Below are 20,565 nucleotides of genomic sequence, written 5' to 3'. Positions count from 1 at the left end.
CGCTCTAGGACGCTTAGTTTAGGAGATATGGGCAAAAGAAGTTTTTCATATAAAAATTTCAATTTTTTTAGGTTTTGGGTGGATTTTTCAATTTTTTTGGGTGGTCACGAATTAAAGTCCTTTTCGCTCTAGGACGCTTAGTTTAGGAGATATGGGCAAAAGAAGTTTTTCATATAAAAATTTCAATTTTTTTAGGTTTTGGGTGGATTTTTCAATTTTTTGGGGGTGGTCACGAATTAAAGTCCTTTTCGCTCTAGGACGCTTAGTTTAGGAGATATGGACAAAAGAAGTTTTTCATATAAAAATTTCAATTTTTTTAGGTTTGGGTGGATTTTTCAATTTTTTGGGGTGGTCACGAATTATCGTCCTTTTCGCTCTAGGACGCTTAGTTTAGGAGATATGGGCAAAAGAAGTTTTTCATATAAAAATTTCAATTTTTTTAGGTTTGGGTGGATTTTTCAATTTTTTTTTGGGTGGTCACGAATTAAAGTCCTTTTCGCTCTAGGACGCTTAGTTTAGGAGATATGGGCAAAAGAAGTTTTTCTTATAAAAATTTCAATTTTTTTAGGTTTTGGGTGGATTTTTCAATTTTTTGGGGTGGTCACGAATTATCATCCTTTTCGCTCTAGGACGCTTAGTTTAGGAGATATGGGCAAAAGAAGTTTTTCATATAAAAATTTCAATTTTTTTAGGTTTTGGGTGGATTTTTCAATTTTTTTGGGTGGTCACGAATTAAAGTCGTTTTCGCTCTAGGACGCATATTTAAGGAGATATGGGCAAAAGAAGTTTTTCATATAAAAATTTCAATTTTTTTAGGTTTTGGGTGGATTTTTCAATTTTTTGGGGGTGGTCACGAATTAAAGTCCTTTTCGCTCTAGGACGCTTAGTTTAGGAGATATGGGCAAAAGAAGTTTTTCATATAAAAATTTCAATTTTTTTAGGTTTGGGTGGATTTTTCAATTTTTTTTTGGGTGGTCACGAATTAAAGTCCTTTTCGCTCTAGGACGCATACTTAAGGAGATATGGGCAAAAGAAGTTTTTCATATAAAAATTTCAATTTTTTTAGGTTTTGGGTGGATTTTTCAATTTTTTGGGGGTGGTCACGAATTAAAGTCCTTTTCGCTCTAGGACGCTTAGTTTAGGAGATATGGGCAAAAGAAGTTTTTCATATAAAAATTTCAATTTTTTTAGGTTTGGATGGATTTTTCAATTTTTTTTGGGTGGTCACGAATTAAAGTCCTTTTCGCTCTAGGACGCTTAGTTTAGGAGATATGGGCAAAAGAAGTTTTTCATATAAAAATTTCAATTTTTTTAGGTTTTGGGTGGATTTTTCAATGTTTTGGGGGTGGTCACGAGGAGATATGGGCAAAAGAAGTTTTTCATATAAAAATTTCAATTTTTTTAGGTTTTGGGTGGATTTTTCAATTTTTTTGGGTGGTCACGAATTAAAGTCCTTTTCGCTCTAGGACGCTTAGTTTAGGAGATATGGGCAAAAGAAGTTTTTCATATAAAAATTTCAATTTTTTTAGGTTTTGGGTGGATTTTTCAATGTTTTGGGGGTGGTCACGAATTAAAGTCCTTTTCGCTCTAGGCCGCATATTTAAGGAGATATGGGCAAAAGAAGTTTTTCATATAAAAATTTAAATTTTTTTAGGTTTTGGGTGGATTTTTCAATTTTTTGGGGGTGGTCACGAATTAAAGTCCTTTTCGCTCTAGGACGCTTAGTTTAGGAGATATGGGCAAAAGAAGTTTTTCATATAAAAATTTCAAATTTTTTAGGTTTTGGGTGGATTTTTCAATTTTTTGGGGTGGTCACGAATTATCGTCCTTTTCGCTCTAGGACGCTTAGTTTAGGAGATATGGGCAAAAGAAGTTTTTCATATAAAAATTTCAATTTTTTTAGGTTTTGGGTGGATTTTTCAATTTTTTGGGGGTGGTCACGAATTAAAGTCCTTTTCGCTCTAGGACGCTTAGTTTAGGAGATATGGGCAAAAGAAGTTTTTCATATAAAAATTTCAATTTTTTTAGGTTTTGGGTGGATTTTTCAATTTTTTGGGGTGGTCACGAATTAAAGTCCTTTTCGCTCTAGGACGCATATTTAAGGAGATATGGGCAAAAGAAGTTTTTCATATAAAAATTTCAATTTTTTTAGGTTTTGGGTGGATTTTTCAATTTTTTGGGGTAGTCACGAATTAAAGTCCTTTTCGCTCTAGGACGCATATTTAAGGAGATATGGGCAAAAGAAGTTTTTCATATAAAAATTTCAATTTTTTTAGGTTTTGGGTGGATTTTTCAATTTTTTGGGGGTGGTCACGAATTAAAGTCTTTTTCGCTCTAGGACGCTTAGTTTAGGAGATATGGGCAAAAGAAGTTTTTCATATAAAAATTTAAATTTTTTTAGGTTTGGGTGGATTTTTCAATTTTTTGGGGTGGTCACGAATTATCGTCCTTTTCGCTCTAGGACGCTTAGTTTAGGAGATATGGGCAAAAGAAGTTTTTCATATAAAAATTTCAATTTTTTTAGGTTTGGGTGGATTTTTCAATTTTTTTTTGGGTGGTCACGAATTAAAGTCCTTTTCGCTCTAGGACGCTTAGTTTAGGAGATATGGGCAAAAGAAGTTTTTCTTATAAAAATTTCAATTTTTTTAGGTTTTGGGTGGATTTTTCAATTTTTTGGGGTGGTCACGAATTATCATCCTTTTCGCTCTAGGACGCTTAGTTTAGGAGATATGGGCAAAAGAAGTTTTTCATATAAAAATTTCAATTTTTTTAGGTTTTGGGTGGATTTTTCAATTTTTTTGGGTGGTCACGAATTAAAGTCGTTTTCGCTCTAGGACGCATATTTAAGGAGATATGGGCAAAAGAAGTTTTTCATATAAAAATTTCAATTTTTTTAGGTTTTGGGTGGATTTTTCAATTTTTTGGGGGTGGTCACGAATTAAAGTCCTTTTCGCTCTAGGACGCTTAGTTTAGGAGATATGGGCAAAAGAAGTTTTTCATATAAAAATTTCAATTTTTTTAGGTTTGGGTGGATTTTTCAATTTTTTTTTGGGTGGTCACGAATTAAAGTCCTTTTCGCTCTAGGACGCATATTTAAGGAGATATGGGCAAAAGAAGTTTTTCATATAAAAATTTCAATTTTTTTAGGTTTGGATGGATTTTTCAATTTTTTTTGGGTGGTCACGAATTAAAGTCATTTTCGCTCTAGGACGCTTAGTTTAGGAGATATGGGCAAAAGAAGTTTTTCATATAAAAATTTCAATTTTTTTAGGTTTTGGGTGGATTTTTCAATGTTTTGGGGGTGGTCACGAGGAGATATGGGCAAAAGAAGTTTTTCATATAAAAATTTCAATTTTTTTAGGTTTTGGGTGGATTTTTCAATTTTTTTGGGTGGTCACGAATTAAAGTCCTTTTCGCTCTAGGACGCTTAGTTTAGGAGATATGGGCAAAAGAAGTTTTTCATATAAAAATTTCAATTTTTTTAGGTTTTGGGTGGATTTTTCAATGTTTTGGGGTGGTCACGAATTATCGTCCTTTTCGCTCTAGGACGCTTAGTTTAGGAGATATGGGCAAAAGAAGTTTTTCATATAAAAATTTCAATTTTTTTAGGTTTTGGGTGGATTTTTCAATTTTTTGGGGGTGGTCACGAATTAAAGTCCTTTTCGCTCTAGGACGCTTAGTTTAGGAGATATGGGCAAAAGAAGTTTTTCATATAAAAATTTCAATTTTTTTAGGTTTTGGGTGGATTTTTCAATTTTTTGGGGTGGTCACGAATTAAAGTCCTTTTCGCTCTAGGACGCATATTTAAGGAGATATGGGCAAAAGAAGTTTTTCATATAAAAATTTCAATTTTTTTAGGTTTTGGGTGGATTTTTCAATTTTTTGGGGTAGTCACGAATTAAAGTCCTTTTCGCTCTAGGACGCATATTTAAGGAGATATGGGCAAAAGAAGTTTTTCATATAAAAATTTCAATTTTTTTAGGTTTTGGGTGGATTTTTCAATTTTTTGGGGGTGGTCACGAATTAAAGTCTTTTTCGCTCTAGGACGCTTAGTTTAGGAGATATGGGCAAAAGAAGTTTTTCATATAAAAATTTAAATTTTTTTAGGTTTTGGGTGGATTTTTCAATTTTTTTGGGGTGGTCGCGAATTAAAGTCCTTTTCGCTCTAGGACGCTTAGTTTAGGAGATATGGGCAAAAGAAGTTTTTCATATAAAAATTTCAATTTTTTTAGGTTTTGGGTGGATTTTTCAATTTTTTGGGGGTGGTCACGAATTAAAGTCCTTTTCGCTCTAGGACGCTTAGTTTAGGAGATATGGGCAAAAGAAGTTTTTCATATAAAAATTTCAATTTTTTTAGGTTTTGGGTGGATTTTTCAATTTTTTTGGGTGGTCACGAATTAAAGTCGTTTTCGCTCTAGGACTCATATTTAAGGAGATATGGGCAAAAGAAGTTTTTCATATAAAAATTTCAATTTTTTTAGGTTTTGGGTGGATTTTTCAATTTTTTGGGGGTGGTCACGAATTAAAGTCGTTTTCGCTCTAGGACGCATATTTAAGGAGATATGGGCAAAAGAAGTTTTTCATATAAAAATTTCAATTTTTTTAGGTTTTGGGTGGATTTTTCAATTTTTTGGGGTAGTCACGAATTAAAGTCCTTTTCGCTCTAGGACGCATATTTAAGGAGATATGGGCAAAAGAAGTTTTTCATATAAAAATTTAAATTTTTTTAGGTTTTGGGTGGATTTTTCAATTTTTTTGGGTGGTCACGAATTAAAGTCCTTTTCGCTCTAGGACGCTTAGTTTAGGAGATATGGGCAAAAGAAGTTTTTCATATAAAAATTTCAATTTTTTTAGGTTTTGGGTGGATTTTTCAATTTTTTGGGGGTGGTCACGAATTAAAGTCCTTTTCGCTCTAGGACGCTTAGTTTAGGAGATATGGACAAAAGAAGTTTTTCATATAAAAATTTAAATTTTTTTAGGTTTTGGGTGGATTTTTCAATTTTTTGGGGTGGTCACGAATTATCGTCCTTTTCGCTCTAGGACGCTTAGTTTAGGAGATATGGGCAAAAGAAGTTTTTCATATAAAAATTTCAATTTTTTTAGGTTTTGGGTGGATTTTTCAATTTTTTGGGGGTGGTCACGAATTAAAGTCCTTTTCGCTCTAGGACGCTTAGTTTAGGAGATATGGGCAAAAGAAGTTTTTCATATAAAAATTTCAATTTTTTAGGTTTGGGTGGATTTTTCAATTTTTTTTGGGTGGTCACGAATTAAAGTCCTTTTCGCTCTAGGACGCATATTTAAGGAGATATGGGCAAAAGAAGTTTTTCATATAAAAATTTCAATTTTTTTAGGTTTGGGTGGATTTTTCAATTTTTTTTGGGTGGTCACGAATTAAAGTCCTTTTCGCTCTAGGACGCTTAGTTTAGGAGATATGGGCAAAAGAAGTTTTTCATATAAAAATTTAAATTTTTTTAGGTTTTGGGTGGATTTTTCAATGTTTTGGGGGTGGTCACGAGGAGATATGGGCAAAAGAAGTTTTTCATATAAAAATTTCAATTTTTTTAGGTTTTGGGTGGATTTTTCAATTTTTTTGGGTGGTCACGAATTAAAGTCCTTTTCGCTCTAGGACGCTTAGTTTAGGAGATATGGGCAAAAGAAGTTTTTCATATAAAAATTTCAATTTTTTTAGGTTTTGGGTGGATTTTTCAATGTTTTGGGGGGGGGGTCACGAATTAAAGTCCTTTTCGCTCTAGGCCGCATATTTAAGGAGAATTAAAGTCCTTTTCGCTCTAGGACGCTTAGTTTAGGAGATATGGGCAAAAGAAGTTTTTCATATAAAAATTTCAATTTTTTTAGGTTTTGGGTGGATTTTTCAATTTTTTTGGGGTGGTCACGAATTATCGTCCTTTTCGCTCTAGGACGCTTAGTTTAGGAGATATGGGCAAAAGAAGTTTTTCATATAAAAATTTCAATTTTTTTAGGTTTTGGGTGGATTTTTCAATTTTTTGGGGGTGGTCACGAATTAAAGTCCTTTTCGCTCTAGGACGCTTAGTTTAGGAGATATGGGCAAAAGAAGTTTTTCATATAAAAATTTCAATTTTTTTAGGTTTTGGGTGGATTTTTCAATTTTTTGGGGTGGTCACGAATTAAAGTCCTTTTCGCTCTAGGACGCATATTTAAGGAGATATGGGCAAAAGAAGTTTTTCATATAAAAATTTCAATTTTTTTAGGTTTTGGGTGGATTTTTCAATTTTTTGGGGTAGTCACGAATTAAAGTCCTTTTCGCTCTAGGACGCATATTTAAGGAGATATGGGCAAAAGAAGTTTTTCATATAAAAATTTCAATTTTTTTAGGTTTTGGGTGGATTTTTCAATTTTTTCGGGGTGGTCACGAATTAAAGTCCTTTTCGCTCTAGGACGCTTAGTTTAGGAGATATGGGCAAAAGAAGTTTTTCATATAAAAATTTCAATTTTTTTAGGTTTTGGGTGGATTTTTAAATTTTTTTGGGGTGGTCGCGAATTAAAGTCCTTTTCGCTCTAGGACGCTTAGTTTAGGAGATATGGGCAAAAGAAGTTTTTCATATAAAAATTTCAATTTTTTTAGGTTTTGGGTGGATTTTTCAATTTTTTGGGGGTGGTCACGAATTAAAGTCCTTTTCGCTCTAGGACGCTTAGTTTAGGAGATATGGGCAAAAGAAGTTTTTCATATAAAAATTTAAATTTTTTTAGGTTTTGGGTGGATTTTTCAATTTTTTGGGGGTGGTCACGAATTAAAGTCCTTTTCGCTCTAGGACGCTTAGTTTAGGAGATATGGGCAAAAGAAGTTTTTCATATAAAAATTTCAATTTTTTTTAGGTTTTGGGTGGATTTTCCAATTTTTTGGGGTGGTCACGAATTATCGTCCTTTTCGCTCTAGGACGCTTAGTTTAGGAGATATGGGCAAAAGAAGTTTTTCATATAAAAATTTCAATTTTTTTAGGTTTTGGGTGGATTTTTCAATTTTTTGGGGGTGGTCACGAATTAAAGTCCTTTTCGCTCTAGGACGCTTAGTTTAGGAGATATGGGCAAAAGAAGTTTTTCATATAAAAATTTCAATTTTTTTAGGTTTTGGGTGGATTTTTCAATTTTTGGGGGTGGTCACGAATTAAAGTCCTTTTCGCTCTAGGACGCTTAGTTTAGGAGATATGGGCAAAAGAAGTTTTTCATATAAAAATTTCAATTTTTTTAGGTTTTGGGTGGATTTTTAAAATTTTTGGGGTGGTCACGAATTAAAGTCCTTTTCGCTCTAGGACGCATATTTAAGGAGATATGGGCAAAATAAGTTTTTCATATAAAAATTTTAATTTTTTTAGGTTTTGGGTGGATTATTCAATTTTTTTGGGTGGTCACGAATTATCGTCCTTTTCGCTCTAGGACGCTTAGTTTAGGAGATATGGGCAAAAGAAGTTTTTCATATAAAAATTTCAATTTTTTTAGGTTTTGGGTGGATTTTTCAATTTTTTGGGGTGGTCACGAATTATCGTCCTTTTCGCTCTAGGACGCTTAGTTTAGGAGATATGGGCAAAAGAAGTTTTTCATATAAAAATTTCAATTTTTTTAGGTTTTGGGTGGATTTTTCAATTTTTTTGGGTGGTCACGAATTAAAGTCGTTTTCGCTCTAGGACGCATATTTAAGGAGATATGGGCAAAAGAAGTTTTTCATATAAAAATTTCAATTTTTTTAGGTTTTGGATGGATTTTTCAATTTTTTGGGGTAGTCACGAATTAAAGTCCTTTTCGCTCTAGGACGCATATTTAAGGAGATATGGGCAAAAGAACGCTTAGTTTAGGAGATATGGGCAAAAGAAGTTTTTCATATAAAAATTTCAATTTTTTTAGGTTTTGGGTGGATTTTTCAATGTTTTGGGGGTGGTCACGAGGAGATATGGGCAAAAGAAGTTTTTCATATAAAAATTTCAATTTTTTTAGGTTTTGGGTGGATTTTTCAATTTTTTTGGGTGGTCACGAATTAAAGTCCTTTTCGCTCTAGGACGCTTAGTTTAGGAGATATGGGCAAAAGAAGTTTTTCATATAAAAATTTCAATTTTTTTAGGTTTTGGGTGGATTTTTCAATGTTTTGGGGTGGTCACGAATTATCGTCCTTTTCGCTCTAGGACGCTTAGTTTAGGAGATATGGGCAAAAGAAGTTTTTCATATAAAAATTTCAATTTTTTTAGGTTTTGGGTGGATTTTTCAATTTTTTGGGGGTGGTCACGAATTAAAGTCCTTTTCGCTCTAGGACGCTTAGTTTAGGAGATATGGGCAAAAGAAGTTTTTCATATAAAAATTTCAATTTTTTTAGGTTTTGGGTGGATTTTTCAATTTTTTGGGGTGGTCACGAATTAAAGTCCTTTTCGCTCTAGGACGCATATTTAAGGAGATATGGGCAAAAGAAGTTTTTCATATAAAAATTTCAATTTTTTTAGGTTTTGGGTGGATTTTTCAATTTTTTGGGGTAGTCACGAATTAAAGTCCTTTTCGCTCTAGGACGCATATTTAAGGAGATATGGGCAAAAGAAGTTTTTCATATAAAAATTTCAATTTTTTTAGGTTTTGGGTGGATTTTTCAATTTTTTGGGGGTGGTCACGAATTAAAGTCTTTTTCGCTCTAGGACGCTTAGTTTAGGAGATATGGGCAAAAGAAGTTTTTCATATAAAAATTTAAATTTTTTTAGGTTTTGGGTGGATTTTTCAATTTTTTTGGGGTGGTCGCGAATTAAAGTCCTTTTCGCTCTAGGACGCTTAGTTTAGGAGATATGGGCAAAAGAAGTTTTTCATATAAAAATTTCAATTTTTTTAGGTTTTGGGTGGATTTTTCAATTTTTTGGGGGTGGTCACGAATTAAAGTCCTTTTCGCTCTAGGACGCTTAGTTTAGGAGATATGGGCAAAAGAAGTTTTTCATATAAAAATTTCAATTTTTTTAGGTTTTGGGTGGATTTTTCAATTTTTTTGGGTGGTCACGAATTAAAGTCGTTTTCGCTCTAGGACTCATATTTAAGGAGATATGGGCAAAAGAAGTTTTTCATATAAAAATTTCAATTTTTTTAGGTTTTGGGTGGATTTTTCAATTTTTTGGGGGTGGTCACGAATTAAAGTCGTTTTCGCTCTAGGACGCATATTTAAGGAGATATGGGCAAAAGAAGTTTTTCATATAAAAATTTCAATTTTTTTAGGTTTTGGGTGGATTTTTCAATTTTTTGGGGTAGTCACGAATTAAAGTCCTTTTCGCTCTAGGACGCATATTTAAGGAGATATGGGCAAAAGAAGTTTTTCATATAAAAATTTAAATTTTTTTAGGTTTTGGGTGGATTTTTCAATTTTTTTGGGTGGTCACGAATTAAAGTCCTTTTCGCTCTAGGACGCTTAGTTTAGGAGATATGGGCAAAAGAAGTTTTTCATATAAAAATTTCAATTTTTTTAGGTTTTGGGTGGATTTTTCAATTTTTTGGGGGTGGTCACGAATTAAAGTCCTTTTCGCTCTAGGACGCTTAGTTTAGGAGATATGGACAAAAGAAGTTTTTCATATAAAAATTTAAATTTTTTTAGGTTTTGGGTGGATTTTTCAATTTTTTGGGGTGGTCACGAATTATCGTCCTTTTCGCTCTAGGACGCTTAGTTTAGGAGATATGGGCAAAAGAAGTTTTTCATATAAAAATTTCAATTTTTTTAGGTTTTGGGTGGATTTTTCAATTTTTTGGGGGTGGTCACGAATTAAAGTCCTTTTCGCTCTAGGACGCTTAGTTTAGGAGATATGGGCAAAAGAAGTTTTTCATATAAAAATTTCAATTTTTTAGGTTTGGGTGGATTTTTCAATTTTTTTTGGGTGGTCACGAATTAAAGTCCTTTTCGCTCTAGGACGCATATTTAAGGAGATATGGGCAAAAGAAGTTTTTCATATAAAAATTTCAATTTTTTTAGGTTTGGGTGGATTTTTCAATTTTTTTTGGGTGGTCACGAATTAAAGTCCTTTTCGCTCTAGGACGCTTAGTTTAGGAGATATGGGCAAAAGAAGTTTTTCATATAAAAATTTAAATTTTTTTAGGTTTTGGGTGGATTTTTCAATGTTTTGGGGGTGGTCACGAGGAGATATGGGCAAAAGAAGTTTTTCATATAAAAATTTCAATTTTTTTAGGTTTTGGGTGGATTTTTCAATTTTTTTGGGTGGTCACGAATTAAAGTCCTTTTCGCTCTAGGACGCTTAGTTTAGGAGATATGGGCAAAAGAAGTTTTTCATATAAAAATTTCAATTTTTTTAGGTTTTGGGTGGATTTTTCAATGTTTTGGGGGGGGGGTCACGAATTAAAGTCCTTTTCGCTCTAGGCCGCATATTTAAGGAGAATTAAAGTCCTTTTCGCTCTAGGACGCTTAGTTTAGGAGATATGGGCAAAAGAAGTTTTTCATATAAAAATTTCAATTTTTTTAGGTTTTGGGTGGATTTTTCAATTTTTTTGGGGTGGTCACGAATTATCGTCCTTTTCGCTCTAGGACGCTTAGTTTAGGAGATATGGGCAAAAGAAGTTTTTCATATAAAAATTTCAATTTTTTTAGGTTTTGGGTGGATTTTTCAATTTTTTGGGGGTGGTCACGAATTAAAGTCCTTTTCGCTCTAGGACGCTTAGTTTAGGAGATATGGGCAAAAGAAGTTTTTCATATAAAAATTTCAATTTTTTTAGGTTTTGGGTGGATTTTTCAATTTTTTGGGGTGGTCACGAATTAAAGTCCTTTTCGCTCTAGGACGCATATTTAAGGAGATATGGGCAAAAGAAGTTTTTCATATAAAAATTTCAATTTTTTTAGGTTTTGGGTGGATTTTTCAATTTTTTGGGGTAGTCACGAATTAAAGTCCTTTTCGCTCTAGGACGCATATTTAAGGAGATATGGGCAAAAGAAGTTTTTCATATAAAAATTTAAATTTTTTTAGGTTTTGGGTGGATTTTTCAATTTTTTCGGGGTGGTCACGAATTAAAGTCCTTTTCGCTCTAGGACGCTTAGTTTAGGAGATATGGGCAAAAGAAGTTTTTCATATAAAAATTTCAATTTTTTTAGGTTTTGGGTGGATTTTTAAATTTTTTGGGGTGGTCGCGAATTAAAGTCCTTTTCGCTCTAGGACGCTTAGTTTAGGAGATATGGGCAAAAGAAGTTTTTCATATAAAAATTTCAATTTTTTTAGGTTTTGGGTGGATTTTTCAATTTTTTGGGGGTGGTCACGAATTAAAGTCCTTTTCGCTCTAGGACGCTTAGTTTAGGAGATATGGGCAAAAGAAGTTTTTCATATAAAAATTTAAATTTTTTTAGGTTTTGGGTGGATTTTTCAATTTTTTGGGGGTGGTCACGAATTAAAGTCCTTTTCGCTCTAGGACGCTTAGTTTAGGAGATATGGGCAAAAGAAGTTTTTCATATAAAAATTTCAATTTTTTTTAGGTTTTGGGTGGATTTTCCAATTTTTTGGGGTGGTCACGAATTATCGTCCTTTTCGCTCTAGGACGCTTAGTTTAGGAGATATGGGCAAAAGAAGTTTTTCATATAAAAATTTCAATTTTTTTAGGTTTTGGGTGGATTTTTCAATTTTTTGGGGGTGGTCACGAATTAAAGTCCTTTTCGCTCTAGGACGCTTAGTTTAGGAGATATGGGCAAAAGAAGTTTTTCATATAAAAATTTCAATTTTTTTAGGTTTTGGGTGGATTTTTCAATTTTTGGGGGTGGTCACGAATTAAAGTCCTTTTCGCTCTAGGACGCTTAGTTTAGGAGATATGGGCAAAAGAAGTTTTTCATATAAAAATTTCAATTTTTTTAGGTTTTGGGTGGATTTTTAAAATTTTTGGGGTGGTCACGAATTAAAGTCCTTTTCGCTCTAGGACGCATATTTAAGGAGATATGGGCAAAATAAGTTTTTCATATAAAAATTTTAATTTTTTTAGGTTTTGGGTGGATTATTCAATTTTTTTGGGTGGTCACGAATTATCGTCCTTTTCGCTCTAGGACGCTTAGTTTAGGAGATATGGGCAAAAGAAGTTTTTCATATAAAAATTTCAATTTTTTTAGGTTTTGGGTGGATTTTTCAATTTTTTGGGGTGGTCACGAATTATCGTCCTTTTCGCTCTAGGACGCTTAGTTTAGGAGATATGGGCAAAAGAAGTTTTTCATATAAAAATTTCAATTTTTTTAGGTTTTGGGTGGATTTTTCAATTTTTTTGGGTGGTCACGAATTAAAGTCGTTTTCGCTCTAGGACGCATATTTAAGGAGATATGGGCAAAAGAAGTTTTTCATATAAAAATTTCAATTTTTTTAGGTTTTGGATGGATTTTTCAATTTTTTGGGGTAGTCACGAATTAAAGTCCTTTTCGCTCTAGGACGCATATTTAAGGAGATATGGGCAAAAGAAGTTTTTCATATAAAAATTTCAATTTTTTTAGGTTTTGGGTGGATTTTTCAATTTTTTTGGGTGGTCACGAATTAAAGTCCTTTTCGCTCTAGGACGCTTAGTTTAGGAGATATGGGCAAAAGAAGTTTTTCATATAAAAATTTCAATTTTTTTAGGTTTTGGGTGGATTTTTCAATTTTTTGGGGTGGTCACGAATTAAAGTCCTTTTCGCTCTAGGACGCATATTTAAGGAGATATGGGCAAAAGAAGTTTTTCATATAAAAATTTCAATTTTTTTAGGTTTTGGGTGGATTTTTCAATTTTTTGGGGTAGTCACGAATTAAAGTCCTTTTCGCTCTAGGACGCATATTTAAGGAGATATGGGCAAAAGAAGTTTTTCATATAAAAATTTCAATTTTTTTAGGTTTTGGGTGGATTTTTCAATTTTTTGGGGGTGGTCACGAATTAAAGTCCTTTTCGCTCTAGGACGCTTAGTTTAGGAGATATGGGCAAAAGAAGTTTTTCATATAAAAATTTCAATTTTTTTAGGTTTTGGGTGGATTTTTCAATTTTTTGGGGGTGGTCACGAATTAAAGTCTTTTTCGCTCTAGGACGCTTAGTTTAGGAGATATGGGCAAAAGAAGTTTTTCATATGAAAATTTCAATTTTTTTAGGTTTTGGGTGGATTTTTCAATTTTTTGGGGTGGTCACGAATTATCGTCCTTTTCGCTCTAGGACGCTTAGTTTAGGAGATATGGGCAAAAGAAGTTTTTCATATAAAAATTTCAATTTTTTTAGGTTTTGGGTGGATTTTTCAATTTTTTGGGGGTGGTCACGAATTAAAGTCCTTTTCGCTCTAGGACGCTTAGTTTAGGAGATATGGGCAAAAGAAGTTTTTCATATAAAAATTTCAATTTTTTAGGTTTGGGTGGATTTTTCAATTTTTTTTTGGGTGGTCACGAATTAAAGTCGTTTTCGCTCTAGGACGCATATTTAAGGAGATATGGGCAAAAGAAGTTTTTCATATAAAAATTTCAATTTTTTTAGGTTTTGGATGGATTTTTCAATTTTTTGGGGTAGTCACGAATTAAAGTCCTTTTCGCTCTAGGACGCATATTTAAGGAGATATGGGCAAAAGAAGTTTTTCATATAAAAATTTAAATTTTTTTAGGTTTTGGGTGGATTTTTCAATTTTTTTGGGTGGTCACGAATTAAAGTCCTTTTCGCTCTAGGACGCTTAGTTTAGGAGATATGGGCAAAAGAAGTTTTTCATATAAAAATTTCAATTTTTTTAGGTTTTGGGTGGATTTTTCAATTTTTTGGGGTGGTCACGAATTAAAGTCCTTTTCGCTCTAGGACGCATATTTAAGGAGATATGGGCAAAAGAAGTTTTTCATATAAAAATTTCAATTTTTTTAGGTTTTGGGTGGATTTTTCAATTTTTTGGGGTAGTCACGAATTAAAGTCCTTTTCGCTCTAGGACGCATATTTAAGGAGATATGGGCAAAAGAAGTTTTTCATATAAAAATTTCAATTTTTTAGGTTTTGGGTGGATTTTTCAATTTTTTGGGGGTGGTCACGAATTAAAGTCCTTTTCGCTCTAGGACGCTTAGTTTAGGAGATATGGGCAAAAGAAGTTTTTCATATAAAAATTTCAATTTTTTTAGGTTTTGGGTGGATTTTTCAATTTTTTGGGGGTGGTCACGAATTAAAGTCTTTTTCGCTCTAGGACGCTTAGTTTAGGAGATATGGGCAAAAGAAGTTTTTCATATAAAAATTTCAATTTTTTTAGGTTTTGGGTGGATTTTTCAATTTTTTGGGGTGGTCACGAATTATCGTCCTTTTCGCTCTAGGACGCTTAGTTTAGGAGATATGGGCAAAAGAAGTTTTTCATATAAAAATTTCAATTTTTTTAGGTTTTGGGTGGATTTTTCAATTTTTTGGGGGTGGTCACGAATTAAAGTCCTTTTCGCTCTAGGACGCTTAGTTTAGGAGATATGGGCAAAAGAAGTTTTTCATATAAAAATTTCAATTTTTTAGGTTTGGGTGGATTTTTCAATTTTTTTTGGGTGGTCACGAATTAAAGTCCTTTTCGCTCTAGGACGCATATTTAAGGAGATATGGGCAAAAGAAGTTTTTCATATAAAAATTTCAATTTTTTTAGGTTTGGGTGGATTTTTCAATTTTTTTTGGGTGGTCACGAATTAAAGTCCTTTTCGCTCTAGGACGCTTAGTTTAGGAGATATGGGCAAAAGAAGTTTTTCATATAAAAATTTAAATTTTTTTAGGTTTTGGGTGGATTTTTCAATGTTTTGGGGGTGGTCACGAGGAGATATGGGCAAAAGAAGTTTTTCATATAAAAATTTCAATTTTTTTAGGTTTTGGGTGGATTTTTCAATTTTTTTGGGTGGTCACGAATTATCGTCCTTTTCGCTCTAGGCCGCATATTTAAGGAGAATTAAAGTCCTTTTCGCTCTAGGACGCTTAGTTTAGGAGATATGGGCAAAAGAAGTTTTTCATATAAAAATTTCAATTTTTTTAGGTTTTGGGTGGATTTTTCAATTTTTTGGGGTGGTCACGAATTATCGTCCTTTTCGCTCTAGGACGCTTAGTTTAGGAGATATGGGCAAAAGAAGTTTTTCATATAAAAATTTCAATTTTTTTAGGTTTTGGGTGGATTTTTCAATTTTTTGGGGGTGGTCACGAATTAAAGTCCTTTTCGCTCTAGGACGCTTAGTTTAGGAGATATGGGCAAAAGAAGTTTTTCATATAAAAATTTCAATTTTTTTAGGTTTTGGGTGGATTTTTCAATTTTTTGGGGTGGTCACGAATTAAAGTCCTTTTCGCTCTAGGACGCATATTTAAGGAGATATGGGCAAAAGAAGTTTTTCATATAAAAATTTCAATTTTTTTAGGTTTTGGGTGGATTTTTCAATTTTTTGGGGTAGTCACGAATTAAAGTCCTTTTCGCTCTAGGACGCATATTTAAGGAGATATGGGCAAAAGAAGTTTTTCATATAAAAATTTCAATTTTTTTAGGTTTTGGGTGGATTTTTCAATTTTTTCGGGGTGGTCACGAATTAAAGTCCTTTTCGCTCTAGGACGCTTAGTTTAGGAGATATGGGCAAAAGAAGTTTTTCATATAAAAATTTCAATTTTTTTAGGTTTTGGGTGGATTTTTCAATTTTTTTGGGGTGGTCGCGAATTAAAGTCCTTTTCGCTCTAGGACGCTTAGTTTAGGAGATATGGGCAAAAGAAGTTTTTCATATAAAAATTTCAATTTTTTTAGGTTTTGGGTGGATTTTTCAATTTTTTGGGGGTGGTCACGAATTAAAGTCCTTTTCGCTCTAGGACGCTTAGTTTAGGATTTTGGGTGGATTTTTCAATTTTTTGGGGGTGGTCACGAATTAAAGTCCTTTTCGCTCTAGGACGCTTAGTTTAGGAGATATGGGCAAAAGAAGTTTTTCATATAAAAATTTCAATTTTTTTTAAGTTTTGGGTGGATTTTCCAATTTTTTGGGGTGGTCACGAATTATCGTCCTTTTCGCTCTAGGACGCTTAGTTTAGGAGATATGGGCAAAAGAAGTTTTTCATATAAAAATTTCAATTTTTTTAGGTTTTGGGTGGATTTTTCAATTTTTTGGGGGTGGTCACGAATTAAAGTCCTTTTCGCTCTAGGACGCTTAGTTTAGGAGATATGGGCAAAAGAAGTTTTTCATATAAAAATTTCAATTTTTTTAGGTTTTGGGTGGATTTTTCAATTTTTTTGGGTGGTCACGAATTAAAGTCCTTTTCGCTCTATGACGCTTAGTTTAGGAGATATGGGCAAAAGAAGTTTTTCATATAAAAATTTCAATTTTTTTAGGTTTTGGGTGGATTTTTCAATTTTTTTGGGGTGGTCGCGAATTAAAGTCCTTTTCGCTCTAGGACGCTTAGTTTAGGAGATATGGGCAAAAGAAGTTTTTCATATAAAAATTTCAATTTTTTTAGGTTTTGGGTGGATTTTTCAATTTTTTGGGGGTGGTCACGAATTAAAGTCTTTTTCGCTCTAGGACGCTTAGTTTAGGAGATATGGGCAAAAGAAGTTTTTCATATAAAAATTTCAATTTTTTTAGGTTTTGGGTGGATTTTTCAATTTTTTGGGGGTGGTCACGAATTAAAGTCTTTTTCGCTCTAGGACGCTTAGTTTAGGAGATATGGGCAAAAGAAGTTTTTCATATAAAAATTTCAATTTTTTTAGGTTTTGGGTGGATTTTTCAATTTTTTGGGGTGGTCACGAATTATCGTCCTTTTCGCTCTAGGACGCTTAGTTTAGGAGATATGGGCAAAAGAAGTTTTTCATATAAAAATTTCAATTTTTTTAGGTTTTGGGTGGATTTTTCAATTTTTTGGGGGTGGTCACGAATTAAAGTCCTTTTCGCTCTAGGACGCTTAGTTTAGGAGATATGGGCAAAAGAAGTTTTTCATATAAAAATTTCAATTTTTTAGGTTTGGGTGGATTTTTCAATTTTTTTTGGGTGGTCACGAATTAAAGTCGTTTTCGCTCTAGGACGCATATTTAAGGAGATATGGGCAAAAGAAGTTTTTCATATAAAAATTTCAATTTTTTTAGGTTTTGGATGGATTTTTCAATTTTTTGGGGTAGTCACGAATTAAAGTCCTTTTCGCTCTAGGACGCATATTTAAGGAGATATGGGCAAAAGAAGTTTTTCATATAAAAATTTAAATTTTTTTAGGTTTTGGGTGGATTTTTCAATTTTTTTTGGGTGGTCACGAATTAAAGTCCTTTTCGCTCTAGGACGCTTAGTTTAGGAGATATGGGCAAAAGAAGTTTGTCATATAAAAATTTCAATTTTTTTAGGTTTTGGGTGGATTTTTCAATTTTTTGGGGTGGTCACGAATTAAAGTCGTTTTCGCTCTAGGACGCATATTTAAGGAGATATGGGCAAAAGAAGTTTTTCATATAAAAATTTCAATTTTTTTAGGTTTTGGGTGGATTTTTCAATTTTTTGGGGTAGTCACGAATTAAAGTCCTTTTCGCTCTAGGACGCATATTTAAGGAGATATGGGCAAAAGAAGTTTTTCATATAAAAATTTAAATTTTTTTAGGTTTTGGGTGGATTTTTCAATTTTTTGGGGGTGGTCACGAATTAAAGTCCTTTTCGCTCTAGGACGCTTAGTTTAGGAGATATGGGAAAAGAAGTTTTTCATATAAAAATTTCAATTTTTTTAGGTTTTGGGTGGATTTTTCAATTTTTTGGGGGTGGTCACGAATTAAAGTCTTTTTCGCTCTAGGACGCTTAGTTTAGGAGATATGGGCAAAAGAAGTTTTTCATATAAAAATTTCAATTTTTTTAGGTTTTGGGTGGATTTTTCAATTTTTTGGGGTGGTCACGAATTATCGTCCTTTTCGCTCTAGGACGCTTAGTTTAGGAGATATGGGCAAAAGAAGTTTTTCATATAAAAATTTCAATTTTTTTAGGTTTTGGGTGGATTTTTCAATTTTTTGGGGGTGGTCACGAATTAAAGTCCTTTTCGCTCTAGGACGCTTAGTTTAGGAGATATGGGCAAAAGAAGTTTTTCATATAAAAATTTCAATTTTTTAGGTTTGGGTGGATTTTTCAATTTTTTTTGGGTGGTCACGAATTAAAGTCCTTTTCGCTCTAGGACGCATATTTAAGGAGATATGGGCAAAAGAAGTTTTTCATATAAAAATTTCAATTTTTTTAGGTTTGGGTGGATTTTTCAATTTTTTTTGGGTGGTCACGAATTAAAGTCCTTTTCGCTCTAGGACGCTTAGTTTAGGAGATATGGGCAAAAGAAGTTTTTCATATAAAAATTTAAATTTTTTTAGGTTTTGGGTGGATTTTTCAATGTTTTGGGGGTGGTCACGAGGAGATATGGGCAAAAGAAGTTTTTCATATAAAAATTTCAATTTTTTTAGGTTTTGGGTGGATTTTTCCATTTTTTTTGGGTGGTCACGAATTAAAGTCCTTTTCGCTCTAGGACGCTTAGTTTAGGAGATATGGGCAAAAGAAGTTTTTCATATAAAAATTTCAATTTTTTTAGGTTTTGGGTGGATTTTTCAATGTTTTGGGGGGGGGTCACGAATTATCGTCCTTTTCGCTCTAGGCCGCATATTTAAGGAGAATTAAAGTCCTTTTCGCTCTAGGACGCTTAGTTTAGGAGATATGGGCAAAAGAAGTTTTTCATATAAAAATTTCAATTTTTTTAGGTTTTGGGTGGATTTTTCAATTTTTTGGGGTGGTCACGAATTATCGTCCTTTTCGCTCTAGGACGCTTAGTTTAGGAGATATGGGCAAAAGAAGTTTTTCATATAAAAATTTCAATTTTTTTAGGTTTTGGGTGGATTTTTCAATTTTTTGGGGGTGGTCACGAATTAAAGTCCTTTTCGCTCTAGGACGCTTAGTTTAGGAGATATGGGCAAAAGAAGTTTTTCATATAAAAATTTCAATTTTTTTAGGTTTTGGGTGGATTTTTCAATTTTTTGGGGTGGTCACGAATTAAAGTCCTTTTCGCTCTAGGACGCATATTTAAGGAGATATGGGCAAAAGAAGTTTTTCATATAAAAATTTCAATTTTTTTAGGTTTTGGGTGGATTTTTCAATTTTTTGGGGTAGTCACGAATTAAAGTCCTTTTCGCTCTAGGACGCATATTTAAGGAGATATGGGCAAAAGAAGTTTTTCATATAAAAATTTCAATTTTTTTAGGTTTTGGGTGGATTTTTCAATTTTTTCGGGGTGGTCACGAATTAAAGTCCTTTTCGCTCTAGGACGCTTAGTTTAGGAGATATGGGCAAAAGAAGTTTTTCATATAAAAATTTCAATTTTTTTAGGTTTTGGGTGGATTTTTCAATTTTTTTGGGGTGGTCGCGAATTAAAGTCCTTTTCGCTCTAGGACGCTTAGTTTAGGAGATATGGGCAAAAGAAGTTTTTCATATAAAAATTTCAATTTTTTTAGGTTTTGGGTGGATTTTTCATTTTTTTGGGGGTGGTCACGAATTAAAGTCCTTTTCGCTCTAGGACGCTTAGTTTAGGAGATATGGGCAAAAGAAGTTTTTCATATAAAAATTTAAATTTTTTTAGGTTTTGGGTGGATTTTTCAATTTTTTGGGGGTGGTCACGAATTAAAGTCCTTTTCGCTCTAGGACGCTTAGTTTAGGAGATATGGGCAAAAGAAGTTTTTCATATAAAAATTTCAATTTTTTTTAGGTTTTGGGTGGATTTTCCAATTTTTTGGGGTGGTCACGAATTATCGTCCTTTTCGCTCTAGGACGCTTAGTTTAGGAGATATGGGCAAAAGAAGTTTTTCATATAAAAATTTCAATTTTTTTAGGTTTTGGGTGGATTTTTCAATTTTTTGGGGGTGGTCACGAATTAAAGTCCTTTTCGCTCTAGGACGCTTAGTTTAGGAGATATGGGCAAAAGAAGTTTTTCATATAAAAATTTCAATTTTTTTAGGTTTTGGGTGGATTTTTCAATTTTTTTGGGTGGTCACGAATTAAAGTCCTTTTCGCTCTATGACGCTTAGTTTAGGAGATATGGGCAAAAGAAGTTTTTCATATAAAAATTTCAATTTTTTTAGGTTTTGGGTGGATTTTTCAATTTTTTTGGGGTGGTCGCGAATTAAAGTCCTTTTCGCTCTAGGACGCTTAGTTTAGGAGATATGGGCAAAAGAAGTTTTTCATATAAAAATTTCAATTTTTTTTAGGTTTTGGGTGGATTTTCCAATTTTTTGGGGTGGTCACGAATTATCGTCCTTTTCGCTCTAGGACGCTTAGTTTAGGAGATATGGGCAAAAGAAGTTTTTCATATAAAAATTTCAATTTTTTTAGGTTTTGGGTGGATTTTTCAATTTTTTGGGGGTGGTCACGAATTAAAGTCCTTTTCGCTCTAGGACGCTTAGTTTAGGAGATATGGGCAAAAGAAGTTTTTCATATAAAAATTTCAATTTTTTTAGGTTTTGGGTGGATTTTTCAATTTTTTTGGGTGGTCACGAATTAAAGTCCTTTTCGCTCTATGACGCTTAGTTTAGGAGATATGGGCAAAAGAAGTTTTTCATATAAAAATTTCAATTTTTTTAGGTTTTGGGTGGATTTTTCAATTTTTTGGGGGTGGTCACGAATTAAAGTCCTTTTCGCT

Source organism: Haematobia irritans, chromosome 1 (genome assembly GCF_050003625.1).
Source record: "Haematobia irritans isolate KBUSLIRL chromosome 1, ASM5000362v1, whole genome shotgun sequence".
NCBI lineage: Eukaryota > Metazoa > Arthropoda > Insecta > Diptera > Muscidae > Haematobia > Haematobia irritans.
The sequence above is the reverse complement of the archived record's forward strand: the minus strand, read 5'-3'. Positions refer to the sequence as shown.